Genomic DNA, 18,881 nt, shown 5'->3' with positions numbered 1-18,881 from the left:
CTTCTTGAACATTTCAGATGAAGAATTTACTGCCATCACTAGCTTTGGAAATGTATTTAGAGTAGATTTTTGTATATGCAGAACCTTCGTCTGCAAGATGCAAGATACATGTTATTTTTTGTCACACACCGGGAGCGATTCTTTATTTATTAAACATTTTAACTGCCGTTTGCGTTATGAGGACATGCCCACCGAAGTGTGATAACGACGTAACCACTTTTCCAAAAATGATTTTTCAGCATGAATAAAACAATCAATCTTTATGAATGGAGGCATTGAAACAATCGCGATCAAACTCAAACGCGACATGCAACAAGCACTGATTTCAGAACACAAACCAGCATAACAGAGGTCATCACCATGCTGGCCTGTGGTGGACATTTTTTGGGGAAAGATATTAATTTTCGCCACACGGACATACAACATGAGTGGACAATAAGAACACCAGAAACACATAAAGAGCTAGCCCTGAATGACCAAACAGGTCTGTAACTTTTACTAATGTAGGGGTTCTCAACCTGTGGGTCGCGACCCCTCGGGGGGTCCCGAAATTATTTTGGGGGTCCCGAAATTATATATATATATATATATATATATATATATATATATACATACATATATATATATACATACATATATATATATATATATATATATATATATATATACATACATATATATATATATATATATATATATATACACATACATACATACATACATACATATATATATATATATATATATACATACATACATACATATATATATATATATACATACATACATATATATATATATATATATACATACATACATACATACGTATGTATATATATATATATATATGTATGTATATACATACATACATACATACATACATACATACATACATACATACATATATATATATATATATATATATATATATATATATACATATACATACATACACACACACACACACACACACACACACACACACACACATATATTTTTGCAACTGAATGGCTGGAAAATGGACATTTAGAGTTGACCCCTGTACTAATGGAACGATTTGGTAATGGTTCCATTCCATTAGTACACTCTCAGAGTTAAGGGGGTCCTCGCAAATGAAACATTTGAGAACCACTACTATTGCACGTGGACTAGTGTCATACATATTCTGAAGAAAACCTGGAGGCTTGACATTCAGTAATTGGGTCCTATAAATGATCAAAATAAGAACATTATAAGTATGGTGTATGAAACCTAGAACCTATGCCACGGATAAGACCAAGTCTTACACAGACACATTTGTCCGTGTATGGACATATTGATGGTCTTGTTCATCCTCCACTCACAACACAGCGGGTCTTTGTTTGCATGTCTTCTTGACAGGAGCTCTGACAGAGACATGACAGACACGTTGACATGTACAGATAATAGTGTAGTCCATAGACATGACATAGGCATGACATCCTACAGTCGACTCTGTCGAGCGTCAACACCGAACACAGCACCAGTGTACGGTATTTTTTCCTGGAGTCAAGGTTAAAAGTACACTTCACTCTTCAGGATGGGTGGAGAGGAGGCTGGAGGATCTCCATGAAGATTATTGTGCTTAGCATTAAAATGCCAATGTCACGCGGGTTTATAGAAACCAAACTAATAAAAAGCATGAATGAACCAGAAGGACGACCACGGAAGGAGCGCCACATTTCTCTCACACCTCAGAAAATCTGTCCAAGAGATATCTCAGCGAAACTCGGCAAAACCTAAGAGATAATGTTTGACTAGAACTAATTCAATGCCTATAACACCCTGGCTCCACACAAAGCATCTATAGTTATAAACAAACACTCCTGTGTGTGAGACCCAACCACTTGACAGCATCTTTTCTATACACTGGTGATGAATACAACCAGATTAAACTTGTCTCTTAACCTCAAGCAAACAGGGCACAAAATGTATGTTCACTCTGCCCCCGGCGTGCGTGCGTGCGTGCGTGCGATGTTTGCGTCACCTCAGTGCTGCAGTGACAGAAAGGTTCTGAGAATCACTCTGATTCATTCAGACACCTCCACTTGGGAACCGGCCGGACCAGTCGCCACCTTTTTGAAAGGTTCTTATTTGCACCACGCTGGTTTGCAGTGTTTGCAAAGTTTTGGACACCTGTGCAATATGTAAACCGTTTGTCGGCTTTCATTTGATATCTGAGTCTGAATGATTTTAACCTATATTCATTTGGTATACAGTAGCTAGTATATAGTTTACAAGACTTTGTGAAAGACACCTCTAAGAACCTGGTGTCCCAACTTTGGGCATGTCATCAGAGGAGGAAATGTTCACACATTTCCACAGAACTTCCAATGCATTTCCAAGAAATAGCAGTAATAGCCAATCGTATGACAACATTCATTGTACTTAAGTGGTTTACAGACACATGACATGCCCCAAGGTGACACACACACACACACACACACACACACACACACACACACGTCTGCAGATGCTCTGAAGGTGAGAATACAGCTTAGTCATCCTCCAGCTGTGGCCCAGGGCTCAACAAATGCCTCGTATGTTGCGGTGTCTTCCATCCCATAAACAAACACAGACAAGACAGCACAAGACAAGCAGTGCGGGAGGAATGTCAGCCGGTGTGGAGATGGAACAGAGAACGCCTCAGGTGACGAAAGGAACAAAATTAAAAACTCGGTCAACTGTCGTCACTGAAGTTAATGTGAGACAATTGTTCTCAAGACCGGGCTCCGAGGACCCCCAGGGGTCCTTGAAGGGTTTTCAGACGGCCCCCACTAGCAAAATGAGGAACCATTTAAAAAGGCATAGTAGGCTACTTTGCTGTGAGTTGACTCGTGTGGCGTTTTCACTGGGACGTTTTTCTAGCAAAACAAATGGTGAAAATGCCAATAAAGGGAGAGGGCAGTGTGTTTGTGTAGGTAAACACCACCCACCACACCACACTACCCCAGTGGCTGATGAGTGCTGGTATAAAAGGGAAAGGATGGGTAAAAAAATGTAAGCCTAGTCATTGTTTTGTTATTAAACCACAGGTACAGTACTATGCCTATTTTATTTTCGGAAAATACAAAAGCAAAACTCATAGAACGTGGCATGTCATGTGGTCTACCTCCACAGCCTTTGTGATCTACTGGTATATCACAATCTACATTTGGGCACCAATGATATATCATTTCTAAAGCCAGACTTAATTATAATGGCTTAGGGTCGACGACAGAGTACAGCATCTTGCAATGGGTCTGGTCCACAAGATTCGATACACCACCAAGATACCCATGTACCTGTCTAGATACTTCCTTAATGTTAACGAAGTCCACACCCACAACACCAGAGGGAGTGCAACGAACCATGTACAACCCAGATTCGGCACAAACAAGGGACTAAATTCTTTTCGCTCCTATGCCACCAAAATGTGGAACGCCCTACCAACAGTCATTAAGACATGGGAATCCCTTGACTCCTTCAAAACCGCTCTCAAAGGGCACCTACGGATGGCTGCAATTCGAAACTGGCCCCCGTAAAATCTGAATCCCCCCCCCTTTTTCCCTCACTGTATATGTTTCTTTTCCCTTTTTATCTCCATTTTGATGAATTCCTGTTCTGTTCTTTGTCTATATAGAAGTGTCTATGTACGTCTCTAAATGTTTTGATGAATTGAACATGGTGGACCCTCTTGTAAACAAGTGTAATGCTTAATTGGGTCGTCCACTCACAGTTAACAGTCTTTGTATTGAGTTTGTGCTTGAAATGTACTGTAATTCTGCAAACTGTTAATAAATATTTCAATCAATCAATCAATCAATCCACGGAATTGGAACGTCACAGACAGTTACAGTTCTGCAGAAAAGGAAGCCGTCATCTGCTCTTCATGCCCGAGGGTATTCCACAGTGCTGTAAAGTAATTAAGTACATTTACTCAAGTATGGCACTTACTTACAAACTTAAGTGCTTTTACTTTTGAGTATTTTGAATGCAAGTACTTGACAACAGTCAACAGTGTTCACTAAAATATGTTCACTCCAGCCTGTCTGTCCAAGCAATTCAAAATGCTACTATACTGTCATTTTTTAAAAAGCATTGAATGGTTCAGGGCCAAAACTCCATATTTCTGATCTTGTTCTACATCATGAACAATAGACCTCTCAGGTGTAGAATCTAAACACGAAGAAGAAGGGTTTTGTATAGCACAGATAGAATAATACAAGCTTATGAAAATATGAAGCACTTAAGCCCTCTTTCTTTTTAAATAGTGTAAATAGCAGCTCTACAAGTTCACAACAGGCCACAACATTTTCCCATTTTCACCATTTATTGATTTTTTAATTGATTAAATTTTCTGCATTCTTTTAAAAAGCACTTTTATATAATGACACGCCCAAAATAGAGGCCATGTAGTTAGCATCTTCTCCAGAGGCTTTCGTCCAGAATAATGAGTCTCCTGATCTCTCAAATGTCATGAAATGACATGTGGTGAGTGATTTGGGGAACACAATCGAAGGCTTCATCGGGCCATTAACATTCCAGCAGTTAAAATGAAATTAAAAGGCTGTGATGAACATAGGACTCGTCACCTGACAATTCAACCATCTGAGCCAATGAGGTGCTTTGGTTTTGGGGACTGGTTCCACTGCACACACATCGACCAGGTTAACATGACGACACGGGTCAGCGCGCGCGTGCGTGTGTGTGTGTGTGTGTATAGTGTCTGTGTATAGTGTCTGTGTCTGTGTGTGTGTGTGTAGCGTGTGTGCGTGCGTGCGTGTGTCAAGTCACGTGAGTCGGCAAACCGGTTGGCAGTGTCACAAAACAATGTCCCTATGAACACGGTGCCACCACCATCCCCACACACACACATGACCTGAATCTGAGATAGGTCAAAGCTTTCATTGAGCGCAAGAAAGTGATACAGAGGAATGCTTGTGTATGATTGAGTGCGTGTGTGTGTGTGTGTGTGTGTGTGTGTGTGTGTGTGTGTGTGTTCATGTTGCCGCACCCACATTCTTATCAGTCTCATTTAAATTAAGGCCAGGATATGCCATGACATTTCAACCACACAGATGATCTGATAAGAGAACAGTGGGGAGGAGGGGGGGTGCTTAAAGACAGAGAGACTCAGGGGGTTGGTGGCAGAGAGCGCCTGGGTTACTGTAAAATATACACTCTTCTGAATAAAAGCAATAACAACAAAAGGTACTGTTCAATGCAGATCCATCCTTTTTGCCACTAGGCCCTCCAATGCGTGGCTTTTGAAGATTGCGTCATATGGTAGCCAAGTCTATGGGATTTTTAATGTTTGTTTAGAGCACTTGCCAGCCAAGTCTATGGACTTTAATGTTTGTTTATAGGACACCAGGTAAGCGATATAAATACCAAGACCTAAATACATTTTAACATTGGTATCTGCAATTATGCAGCCAATGTGTGTTTTTTTTGTTTTGTTTTTCAAATAGGTTTTTATTGAGAACAGATTATAAATTGTTGTAGATTACATTGTTCTTTTATAGAAAACAAAAAATGAAAGAAAAAATACAAGGACAAAAAAGAGAAAAAAAAACCTCAACCCTCCCACCCATACTGCTCAGTGACACCGCATACTATAGAATAAAATAGTAATTTGAAAAATGGAAAACATCTGAAAGAAAATGTCATACAGTCAACCACATCAGTGGTATCCTGTCTATGAATTGTTTCTACTCAAGTAATGGACAAGGGGCAGCCAAACCTTATCAAATTGTTTCTCCCTGTTTCTCAGGAAATACCTTTGATTTTTAACAACTTTCAATCTGGCGTCCCTATTTTCAAAAATAGCAGTTGTGTTAGAGATTGGCTATTTTAACCATTTGTCGTACAAAGAAGTAAAATATTCTCAACCACTCAACCACTTAAGTAGTTAAGAAAATGCCCCGCTTTTCGTACATTTTACAAATCGAACACTAGAGGCTCTCAGGGTCAATGTTCAGAGAAACCACGACGTTCGCACTTCTAGCAACAGGAGCAAACGTTAGCCATAAAACATTACCATAGTGATTATTACTAGTATTATAATCACCAATCATCACCGTTAGCATTTCAACAACAACACACACACAAGTTCCATTCAGGTCCCTAGGCTGTGTGAATGTATCCAGACTAGAGCCGTGTATACATAGCGTCACAGGAGGACTGTCACCACACAGAGCTGTCATTACGTTAAAAGACTGCAGGAATGTCCCCCTCCCCCTTCTCTCTCGTGACCTCTCCTCCTACCCAGCAGGAGATAGAAATATTGGTCACACTCACACACACACACTCACACACACACACACACACACACACACACACACACACACACACACACACACACACACACACACACACACACACACACACACACACACACACACACACACACACACACACACACACACACACACACACACACACACACACACACACACACACACACACACACACACACACACACACACACACACACACACACACACACACACACACACACACACACACACACACACACACACACACACACACACACACACGTCACCTTGCTTCCTTTCCCTTTGTCGCAGCAGTTTTGTCTCATTTGTCTCTTTTTTAATCACTTAAACCCCAGCATCCGTATTCTGGAAAAACGTTCACAGAAAATAGCACGTTGCGACGTGCTGCGAGCTTGTAGATCTGCTCTTTCATGTTGAAAATAGATGATCTGCCACATTGTAGATGTGCCAAGAAAAACACAAATGTTGTATAGGGGGTCCCTGGCTCAAATTATTTTCAGAAGGGGGCCCGAGGACAAATCCAATGTTGTATAGGGGGTCCCTGGCTCAGATTATTTTCAGAAGGGGCCCAGAGGACAAATCCAATGTTGTATAGGGGGTCCCTGGCTCAGATTATTTTCAGAAGGGGGCCCGAGGACAAATCCAATGTTGTATAGGGGGTCCCTGGCTCAGATTTCCAGAAGGGGGCCCGAGGACAAATCCAATGTTGTATAGGGGGTCCCTGGCTCAGATTATTTTCAGAAGGGGGCCCGAGGACAGAAGGGGGCCCGAGGACAGAAGGGGGCCCCGAGGACAAATCCAAGTCAATCTGGGGGTCCTTGAGACATAAAAAAGGTTTTAGAACCACTGACGTACACATTGAAAAATGGCTGCCGATGAGGTAGGTATGCCGCACATCCAAACAAGATTAAGGCCTGCTATCCTCGCAGCGCCTGTTATTTTTAGCAGTGAAAGGCCGCATTCTTCCTCTCACTGATAGTGGCTACTGTGATAGTATCCCTGACACACACACACACGCGCGCACGCACGCACGCACGCACGCACGCACGCACGCACGCACGCACGCACGCACACGAAGTGAACCATCTTTACTGAGGTGAATGCTCAATTGAAGTGGTTCTCAAACATGTTGACGTCAAGGACCTCCGAATTGACATGTAAAGACTATACAAACTTTTATTTTTGCGTGTAAAATATGGTCAAAGTGGTTCAACTGATTTTCTATTATATTAAGTCATTTTGCTGACCCCCTGGAGCGCCCCCCCCCCCCCCCCCCCCCCCCCCCCCAAGGACCCCTGGGCCTTCTCCCAGACCCCATGTTAGGAACCACTGCTGTAAAAGGACCATATATCAAAGAGAATTGGACACGTATACAGACTGGGGCCGGGACGTGAACTTCTGTATCCCATCTGGCCTGCCTCTCTGTCTAGTCATTCAACATTATGGCTGCCTCCAACTTTCTTGACTTTCTTTGCTTGTGATAAATCATTTCCCTCCTGGAATCAATACACTACTAGTACTGCACCGTAGTGTCCGTGGACCATGTATGTTCTACGTAGCAGCAGATCATCACTATTGAGTTCATGCATGATTCTCTAATACTTTGCTTCTCAAACTTCTTCATTTAATAAAAAAGGATGCCCATAATAAGAGTGTACACATGGAACCAAATGAACCCATAAGGGTCCATGATTTGGTTCCACTTGAACACTTTTAGAGTTACAGACTCGTAAGGGTCCGTTTGGTTCCATTTGTACACCGTCAGGGTTACAGGCCTGTAAAGGTCCATTTGGTTCTATTTGTACACTGTCAGAGTTACAGACCAGTAAAGGCCTATTCATACTCCAGTTGTAGGTGATAAGTGACCACCGAAAAGTAAACTACAACATGATGAACTGGAGTATGAATAATTAAGAGTCCATTTGTACATTCTCAGAGTTACAGACCTGTAACCAACCATTTGAGAACCACTACAACCACCACCACCAAACTATGTTCTAAACACTTTTAAAAAGCTAGTGCATGACTGTGCAAATGCACATAACATAGTCACATAAATACATGCACACACCCACTGCTCATCACACACACACACACACACACACACGCTCACAGCTGTGAAGAAGTTTAAGAAATTAGCAGCGTGTAAATTATTTAGGCGATTCAAATCGCAAGTGGCAGCGAGATGGACACACCAGCCTGAGGGCACTGGGTCGACATTATGACGCGAGAAAGAAAGAGAGAGAGACTATCAGTATTTATGGGGTATCATGCAGGGCTGATAATGGTACCCCACTGCTACCCTGATGTGGAGTGAACCCATTCACCTGCACATCTGCCACACACACACACACACACACACACACACACACACACACACACACACACACACACACACACACACACACACACACACACACACACACACACACACACACACACACACACACACACACACACACACACACACACACACACACACACACACACACACACACACACACACACACACACGCGATTTATGTCCTCTCCGAAATGCTGCTCATGCTTTTGGAAAGGCTTTGATCTCCAGCAGAGGGACAGAAGGACAGACGGACAGACTGAACATTGCAACAGGGGGGGACGTTAAGTTCTTGTCTGAACTCTTTGCTTCTCGAACGTCTCCATCTCAAAGACCCCCGGCCTTAACTCAGAGTGCACAAATAACACTCTGAGTTACAGACCTGTAAGGGTCCATTTGGAACCTCCTCAATAAATCTGTTATTTGTTGGGTATTTCTCAGTGTGTTAAGAGTTAAGAGTTTTTGCAAAACTAAACAAAATTTCAACCACATTGAAAGTGTTTAAGGGACACATTTCATGATTTAACCAAATGCACCCTTACGTGTCCTCCTCCATTCAGTCATATTCCTACACTCTCAAAGTGAAATGAACTCCAGTTATGGGGCTGTGATGGCAGAGTGATACACAACATATATAGGCTTTGATGATGAATTGCATTTTTATTGCATTTTTATAGCGCTTTTCCAAGTGTTCAAAGCGCTTTACAATGGTTCATTCATTCATACATTGGGAGGTGAAGCGGCGAACAGTCGACGCCAGCGTCCTCACTTCCCACATTCACACACCAATGGTGGCAAGGTTACACTGACCGACTCATTGGAGGCAATGTAGGGTTCAGTGTCTTGCCCAAGGACACTTCGACATGTGGACAGGAGGAGCCGGGATTCGAACCGCCGACCCAGGGATCATTGGACGACCTGCTCTACCTCCTGAGCCACAGCCGCCTACAATGCAGCCTACAATGCATTGTAGGCTGCCCGACAGACCCTTTGTCATTGCCCCCCCCCCCCCCCCCCCAACATACCCCCGGTTTCCTTCCGAAATCCCCCCAAAAAATATCTTTAAAAAGAAAAAGAAAAAAAATACACTATTTTAAAGAACAATAAGTGTTGTTTGGCCAAAAACAAGTAGCAACCATAAGGACCAAAAATATATTAGGCAAGAACACAGTTGCATCCCCTGTATGTAATACTGTATTCAGTCATCACTGGAGCCTCAGGATAAAAGGGAGCAGAGTCACCCCCTTTTAACATCATCCGTCATCATACAGCAACCCCCAAGCATCCTGGGTAATGGGAACACGCGCTCCCTGCTGCTTGACAACTGTAACTTAGCAACAGCGACAATTCGTACCGTCGTAAATGCAGTGTGTCCACAACACAGAACAACACAACACAACACAACACAACACAACACAACACAACACAACACAACAACCGGATGGAGAGAGGCAGGATGTAGCACTATAGTGACCCATATTTTTCCTGGGAAACGAGAAGAAGTTAAGAACACACACACGCATGCACGTGCACACACAAACAAACAAACCAGGGCTGCAAGATGGGGGCGACAGTATAGAGCCAAGTGGGTATAGGTTATTTTTCATGTTTTTCATATTTATACGAAATTAAATATGCCAGCAGACCCGCCGCGTGTGAACAGATTTTGTGACAGGGACCTCCATCAGAGAACGTGTGTAAAATGTTTAAATATTATAAACCTAATTTCAAACAAAGGTGGACCCTTTTCCACCAGGGTTGAACCGGTTCCGTTCTTTTTTTCCCCACCTAATATTGAACCAGTGTTTCCACTGAAAATGAGTTGGTTCAGAACCCTAAAAGTTGGTTCGGAACTGGAACCAAAAAATGGTCGCTGGTTCCGTGAAAGCACCAAAGTTCCAAGAATGTAGAACGGAACCAGTTCTAGAACCAAAGTTCTTTGGGTGGAAAAGGCGCCACTGTGAGCTCTTTTCAAATAATAAAATAGGGTTAAACTGTCCCCGTTTTGGATAATCTTCTGCATTTAATTTCCCTACTACTGTATCTCAGTGCACTGTATCTATCAACTGCAGGCTTAAGAGTATATACTGTAACTTTGCCCTGTGTTTACATAACAAAACATTATACATTTTTACCCATCATTTCCCTCTGTTACCAGCAGCCACTGAAGTAGTGTGGTCGTGTTTACCTGCAGCAATGCATTGCCCTTCTCTGCGTTTTCACTGTTTGATTTGGTATAGGCCCAAATCTACCAAAACAAACAGTGAAAACACCAACATCCAGTGAGAGCAGGGCAATGTGTTTCTGCAGGTAAACACCAGTGGCTGATTACAGCCGGCATTGAGAGGAAAATGAAAAGTTACAGGAGGCTGACATTTTTCATGCACCTGTTCCGTTCATACAGAGTGATAAACACATATAGGATATTGCTCTGCTGTGCAGCCTGAACCTCAGGCCTGCGGGATGCACACGCAGATTAGACACACCGACGGAACGACATGCGGAAACAACGGTCGGACATGCGGTCGAACATGCACTGCTCCCGTGCTTGCGGTTAGGGTTTGAGGTCTAATGACAGTCGGACCAATAGTATGTCTAAACTAAAGCCTGTACCCCAGGCCTGCGAACCGCGGTGCACCCGGCTTGATCGAGCATCTAGAGTCCATATAAACACAATTGACCCGTGTTTTGGGGAAGGGAAGCCGGCCGGGGAGAGTGATATTTGTCACTGCACGGGAGTGTTGGGCGGGAGGTCTGACCAGATCATCACATGTGTGACAGGGTTAGGCTCGGTGACATATCTGTGACAGCAGCACGGTGGCCTTATGTGTGGGCTCGGTTTGCGTGCTGCGTTCGCCCATTTAATCCCCTCCCACATGCTACAGAACATGACAGATGTTGTAGAGTAAATGTCACGTGCCACCCGGCAAATGACGCACACACACACACACACACACACACACACACACACACACACACACACACACACGCTCGTGCATTTACTGTAGTGAGGACTTCCTCGGTTTCAGAGCAGTTCTAAAACGTACGCTTTTAGAGGAAGCAGCTAAGCCGATAAGCTCTCTGTTTTACCATGACACAGTCACACACAAATATCGGGCAGCAGCTGGAAGGCGCGTGTGTGTGTGTGTGTGTGTGTGTGTGTGTGTGTGTGTGTGCGCTCATGTCGGCTGTGTCACACAGTACATTCTTGACCCAATAAACTAAAGCATGTCCATTGTCCAGTGTTTTGTTTCAAACGACACGCGACTTGACGTGTCATATTAACCACTCTGAACCAGGCGGAGCCATCTTGGCCGTGTCATTCCTAATTGTGTTGACAATAATCAAACATCTTCCTGGTGAGCAAAACTAGCCGATCTGCAAGCTGGGTTCCATGCGCAAGAGTGTAAAAATGGAACCAAATCATAGACCCTTTAAGAGTTACAGGCCTGTAAAGGTCCATTTGGACCCTTGGTGGCCCCCAGACCCAATGTTGAGAAACACATCTTATCGGTCCAGTGTTTATATCCATCTATTAACGTAAACCACACGAGGCAGATATGGAGAGTTAGGACAACATTAGGACAGACAGACAGACAGACAGAGATAGGAGAGCGTTAGGGATGATAGGGGGATACTGAGTGATAAGACATGACGAAGACAATGGACAGACATCAGGAATCGGTGAAAGACATTTGGCAGGACACAGTGCCGTCGCTAACTATACACGCAATACGCACTGCGAGTAGGGCAACACGCCGAGGGGGGCAACAAAATGTGCCAAAAAGTGCCAAGCCGACCCTCAAAATAACAAATTTATCCGCGGCTCCGCCACGCAATAACGAGCGGCCGTGTGTGCGTCCTCACAAACAGCGAAAATAGCCGATCTGGATGAGGAATAGCAGCGCTCTCGTCGGGAGGGGGGGGGGCAGCACAAATATCCTACCAAATGGTCAGCTACGTCCCTGGCAGGACAGATGGAGGGTTGAAAAGGCACGACAGAGACAGAGACATAGACAGACAGACATACAAAAACTAAATCCAGCCAGAAGGAAAGCAAGACAAACAAAGACAAATGTAGACAACACATGTCTGATCAGAGTACACATCCCAGCACTACTAGTGGACACATGCACACACACACACGTCACACGTGCACACACACACACACACACACACACACACACACACACACACACCATGGCCAATGGAAGGCAGCTGGCGAGAGAGAAACTGTGAGTGAGCGATTCTATTCTTTGACCTCATGTGTCTCAAAGCGCCAGAAGCGTACTAGCAGCACAGCCCCTCTGAACATACCAACCCTCTTCTAGCACACTTCTCAAGTCTCCCTCATTCTGTCCATTCTCCTCCTCCGTCACCTCCCCCACTCCCCATTCCTTCCATCCCTCCCTCTCTCCTTACAGTCATCTCCCAATCCCAATCCCTTCTGAGGGGGGGGGGGGGGGGATGTGATGCTTTAAGTGAGATTGTAGATCAGCTATTTTCCGGCGAAGACATTTGGTGTAGCGGGAAAAAAGTAGGGGGCCTTACATAAAGCCCTGCCCTGGGGGATTCCGGTCAGCTAAGTATAGGCATGGTTTAAGAAGTGATCAAAAAACCCACCCCCCTTCATGCCAAATTCCCTTCCCTCCCACCCCCCCCCCACAAACCCCACTGTTGTCCTTTTCGGGGTGGGACGTGTTGGGACGTGCAGTGACAGACGGACAAGCATCTCCACGCCTGATAACCCCTGACCCCGGTCAGGACAGGGTTAACTGTTTGCGACTGTTTGCATTTCCGAAGGCACTAAAATCCTTTCTCCTCCTCCCCTCCACGTGGGTGCGGGCGGACACACACACACACACACACACACACACACACACACACACACACACACACACACACACACACACACACACACACACACACACACACACACACACACACACACACACACACACACACACACACACACACACACACACACACACACACACACACACACACACACACACACACACACACACACACACACACACACACACTTATCCTTGACGTGTTTAGTTAAATGTCCACCAGCGCATTTTGGAATGGAAGTGACTCTTTAACCACTTTCACCTTGGCGTTCCTATTTCTTTGGAGGGGGCGAGCATTTTCAATGGTTTTCAGAAATGTTAAAACCTTTTTGAAGGTTGCATAGGGCTTAAAGGGGAATTCCACTTTTACATACTTTATCTCATTCTTTGGGATCCTTTTCACGTTTATATGTGCAGCGGCAGCCGGCAGCCCACGCAGTTTTTATGTTTATATGTGCAGCGGCAGCCCACGCAGTTTTTTAAGTTGTTTGATTCGATATTTAGATATTCCCACATTCATTTGATCAGTCATGCCCCCTCCTATAAAAGCCCATTCAACTTCAAAGTCCAGGTTAACCATGTTAGACTCATTGAAAGCACACATCCCTGCATCTGGTGGCTGATACTTATGAATTACATCAAGAAGTCCTGTAAGTACATGCAGAAAATCCAAAACATCTAATGGAAAAACAAAACAAAACAAAGCCCAACTATTAAGCCCATTCAAATTCAAGAATGCAAAAGGAAAAGGAAAAGAAAAGAAAAAAAAGTAAGTTTTTCTTTTGACTGCAGTTGGAGGGTTGACCGTAACCTTACCTAGGTTACGGTCAAAACGGTGGAGTTTTTAGATTAGATGATAATTAATTCATTATGTTTATTAAGGATATTAATGAAAGGAAACCACAAAGTGTCCTGAGGCGGGGAGCCTGATGAAGACGTAAAGACGGATTTCAAATCAGGACTCTCTCTCTCTCTCTCTCTCTCCTTCCTTCCCATGAGAGCATTAGAGGTCTCTCAACGAGTGTTGGACAGTATCTAAGTACATTTACTTGTACTCAAGTACATTTTTGGAGAATTCCGTTTTTTTGTTTTTGTTTTAGCAAGCCGTTGACTTTCCCTCAGCTACATTTCAAATAGAAATATTGTACTTTTTGACTCCACTGCTTTTCTAGGAAGCTAGGGAAACATACTGTACAAAACAAGGCATGAGTTAACAACTTCCTATTTAAAAATTTAAAAAAACAATCACACCTGTGTGAAGTGAGGGGCGCTCTAATCATAATACATCATCATCAAGAATGGCCACGGGTTCCCACCGACATACTGTGCATTTGCCGATTTGCTCAGACACATATGACGTAAATTGTCCTTTAATTGTCAATGGCATTTAATGTTTATGTTCAGACAGAATCTACACTATAGGCGTTTATAGGAGTAAAAATCACACCCGTGTGAACTGAGTGGTGTAAGGTATTATATAGCCTGATCAGCTGTGGTCTGACGTAATGTCTGACGTAATGAAATCACACCCGTGTGAACTGAGTGACCATAGCAACCATGCTAATTTTTTTGGTACGAACAAACACGTGGACACGTGGACACGTAAACTAACAAAGCCAGTTGTTGGAGTGGTTTTCACCACTCAAAAATAGAAGAATCTGAAAATGATGGAAACTTCCAGATTTCGGGAATTTGTACTTTTGAATGCTTGAGTATTTACTTAAGAGTATACACTAATCTCAACCAGGGAGGTCTCGTCTCCTCCACGCCTTATGAAATGACTATCAGCTGTGAAAACTGAAGACGGGAGACACTCCCCCTGGAAGAATGCTTCAGACCGTTCATCCCAGCCAAATGCGCACGCACGCACGCACGCACGCACGCACGCACGCACGCACGCACGCACGCACGCACGCACGCACGCACGCACCTGCCTCTAGCCACTCACACACGCATGCTGCACCCACACACACACACACTGAGCTTGAATGGGCAGTGGGTGAAAACTACACAGATATATAATGACATACTGTATCTCTATCTGTCCTCCAGTGAAGAATAGGAACCCATTATATCCCTGTCAGGTGGAAACCTTGTATGTCCAAAACCGTTACTTCTCAGGAAATGCCTTGTGTTCCAAATGGATTCAATGTTATTATTGTTCAGTCACAAGCTCTTAATACTTTTCATTGGTTATTCGTATATTTATAAAACCCCCAAAACAGATGCAACCACTTTCAACCTGGCCTCTATCGGGCATGCCTTTATTGGCGAAAACGTATCTTTCAAAAGTAGCTCACGTTCATTGCGATGCAGTGCGTTGTGTGCGTGTGTGTGTGTGTACTTGGCCATCTTCACAACTCGTGTGCACAACAGTTACATGGTGAAGTATGCTATTAATTCATGAATATAGACAGAGACAGACAGACACACATACAGTTCCAGCTTCTCAAACGTCTCTACCCACATGACGTCCCTGCCTCTGATGCCGTTCCGACGAGGCACACCCACAATAAAGAACTCTTTCCCATCGATTCGGGTCTTGTGTGTGCGGGCGAATGTTCTGTGCAACATCCATCCATTCAGGGAGGCGGTCGAGTGCTTCACGTCACACGGCGTCCCTCATGTGCGATCGCAAGTATTGTTAGAATCCTCAATGAGCAATGCTGCGGTGCATTTTATATGTACATGTGGAGGGGGAAAACCCCAATTAGAACGGCAGCGTTTTTGTCTGAATCCCCTCCAAAACCGCCTCCTTATAGTTACTTTTAATGAGGTTTTTTGGAGTCAGAAAGGGGAAAACATGTGTGCGTACTGTGTGTGTGTGTGTGTGTGTGTGTGTGTGTGTGTGTGTATTGCTAATTTGCTATACATGTGAGGACCACACATGTATAGCAGATTTTCAAGAAATAGACATTGTGTAAGACAGTTTTCCTGATTGTGGGCTTGTAGATGGCTGGGCTTATAGATGGCTTGAGTGTCAGAGTGAGCGAGTGAGTGAGCGAGTGAGTGAGTGAGTGAGTGAGTGAGTGAGTGAGTGAGTGAGTGAGTCAGAGAAGAGGGGGGGGGGGGGGGTGATGACAATGTTCAGGGTAAAGCATGGAACCGGTCTGGCACATTATAACCCGGGGCAGCAAGGAGAGGAGGCCCCGCAGCGCTCGCTTGGCACAGCAACCCCCTACAACCCCCCCCCCCTTCTCTCTCTCACTCCCTCTCCTCAAAACCGCTTAGCCATGGCCTTAAACAGGCTGGCAGGCGAGCAAAGCACTTATACTTAACCATATCAAAAGCAGAAACCCTGCTGCCTGTATGCCGCACAGATTTTTTTTTTACCCTTGAAACATCTTGCCCCCCCCCCCCCCCCCCCCCTCTCTCTCAAAACAACATAGAGCAGCTGGCTGAAAAGCGGCGTGCGGAGCAGAGACGATTCGCCGCTGTCGTTTTTGTGATTTCTCAGCTAGTTTTTTTGTGCTTGCCTAGGACACGAATTTAGCATCTTCCTTTTCAACAAAGTCAGGAGGATTTTCAGAACATTAACCACTTAAAGCCGATCTATCCTTAGTAAAAAAAATGGAGCAGCGTTGCAACTGTACTTTTTTGTTTGGTATGCTGGTTCACTGGTATACTGCAGATCTCTCGGCCAAAAATAAAATCTACAAGCTACACAACAGACAACACATCTTGTAGATTGGTAATTTTTGGCTAATGTTCCCCCCAGACTATGGATGCTGGGGTTCAAGTGGTTAAAGGTGCTGGCCTGGGATATTTCTCTGTTAAAATGCTTGTTAAATTATAGTTCTATACCCATTCAGGACATGAACCCCTTTTGGTGTTTTTACCCTTCAGGACATGAACCCCTTTTGAGTGGTGCAACCACTCCCTTACGGAGCTATGTGTGTGGGTTGGTGGCTGGCTGGCTGGGTGGGTGCGTCTGAGCACGAAAACAGCATGGTTGTTTTTCACCACCTGTGCTGAAAAGTAGCACAACAGCTGACCGAGGTCTGTTATTTTTTCAATTGTTTAAAATTGACATAACGTCTGAAGGCTTGAAACAGAATCAGGAGCCAGGATAGCGTTACTTCTCTGCTAGTAGCCTTTGCATGTGTAACGTAGTATTAGCCTCTGACAGCTCATGGTATTAGCCTCTGACAGCTCATAATCATAGAATATCTCCCCTCCCTGGCCAAAGGGGATTCCCTTTTGGCTAAGCGATACTGTATGTTCAAGATTTACATGCGGGAGACCCGGGTTCAAATCCTGGGGTGGTATGTTGGATGCCGTGACCCGGATCGGGTTACCTGGTTGTGGGGAGGAGCAGTTTCAAAGGGGGGTGAATGTAACGGAGCATGAACCGAATATCTCCCCTGGCCAAGGGGGGGTATTAGATTAGAGACCAGGGGTTCAAATCCTGGATGCTACACAAAGATAAGGCCATTGAGTAGAATGAAACTCATCACAACTCATTTAACCATTTAAAAACCTACATACTTAGATGACCGGTGTACCCCAGGGCTCTAAACTAGACACTCGGCCTGGGCCATGGCTCAGTGGTCCAGGCACCTTGGCTGGTAATCCAGTCTGGCAGTGTGCCGCGGGTTCGACTCCCGATCCCGACGGCCTTTACTGCATGTCTTCCCCCCCCATCTCTCTCCCCATTTCCTGTCAGCCTACTGTCTGTCCCTCCATAAAATATATAAAATAAAGGCGAAAGCCACAAAAAAAAAACATTAAACTAGACACTCTCCTGTTTTAGCCTGGGTTACAGCCTGATTCGCTGCGTTCCGTGTTTTATTTTGTGTGGAGTGAGTTTAGTGAATGATGATACGTTGGGGCAACAGCATTGGTGCACAGTGTGCATTGTATAGCCTTGCATTACAATATGAGCAGGGCTCATGCCATTTGAAGGTTTAAATCATTCTGGGGAGAAATCTGACAAAGAACTCGCCTTTATGTAAGCAGTGGTTATGCCTGACACATTATTTCATCTGAATTAATCCAGACTGTAAAAATAGCTTCATGAAGAAAATAATAATAACTTCCAAGAGCTCTATCTGTTTTAAGGTAGACCAGACAAGAGCAGAGAAAATGTCAGAGAGAGAGAGAGAGAGAGAGAGAGAGAGTAATTCAAGTTTTCTGTCACCTCTATAGCCATAAGACAGAGGTGACAGCAAGCCCAGAGAACTGTCAACTAAAACCTCAGTGGTTCTCAAACTTGTTTCATGTCAACGAACCCCAAATGATTATGTATTTGGAAGCGGACCCCCATCTGAATATGTTTTGTGCCTCCAGGGACCTTAAGACTTTCAAGATTGTTACATACATCCCTATCCCCTGCTTCAAGGACCCCTGCAGGGTCCCTTGACCCCACTTTGAGAAACACTGCCC

The 18,881-nt window shown here is 44.3% G+C and overlaps 1 protein-coding gene across 2 annotated transcripts in view; it reads right to left on the bottom strand.

Annotated features, from left to right (window-relative positions):
* Nucleotides 1-18,881, bottom strand: part of ripor2 (RHO family interacting cell polarization regulator 2) — a 102,538-nt gene that overhangs the window by 51,636 nt on the left and 32,021 nt on the right. The window lies entirely within an intron of this gene.

This window comes from Electrona antarctica, assembly GCF_951216825.1.
Source record: "Electrona antarctica genome assembly, chromosome: 15".
Lineage (NCBI taxonomy): Eukaryota > Metazoa > Chordata > Actinopteri > Myctophiformes > Myctophidae > Electrona > Electrona antarctica.
Note: the sequence above shows the minus strand (reverse complement) of the source record. Positions and strands in the feature narration are given on the sequence as shown.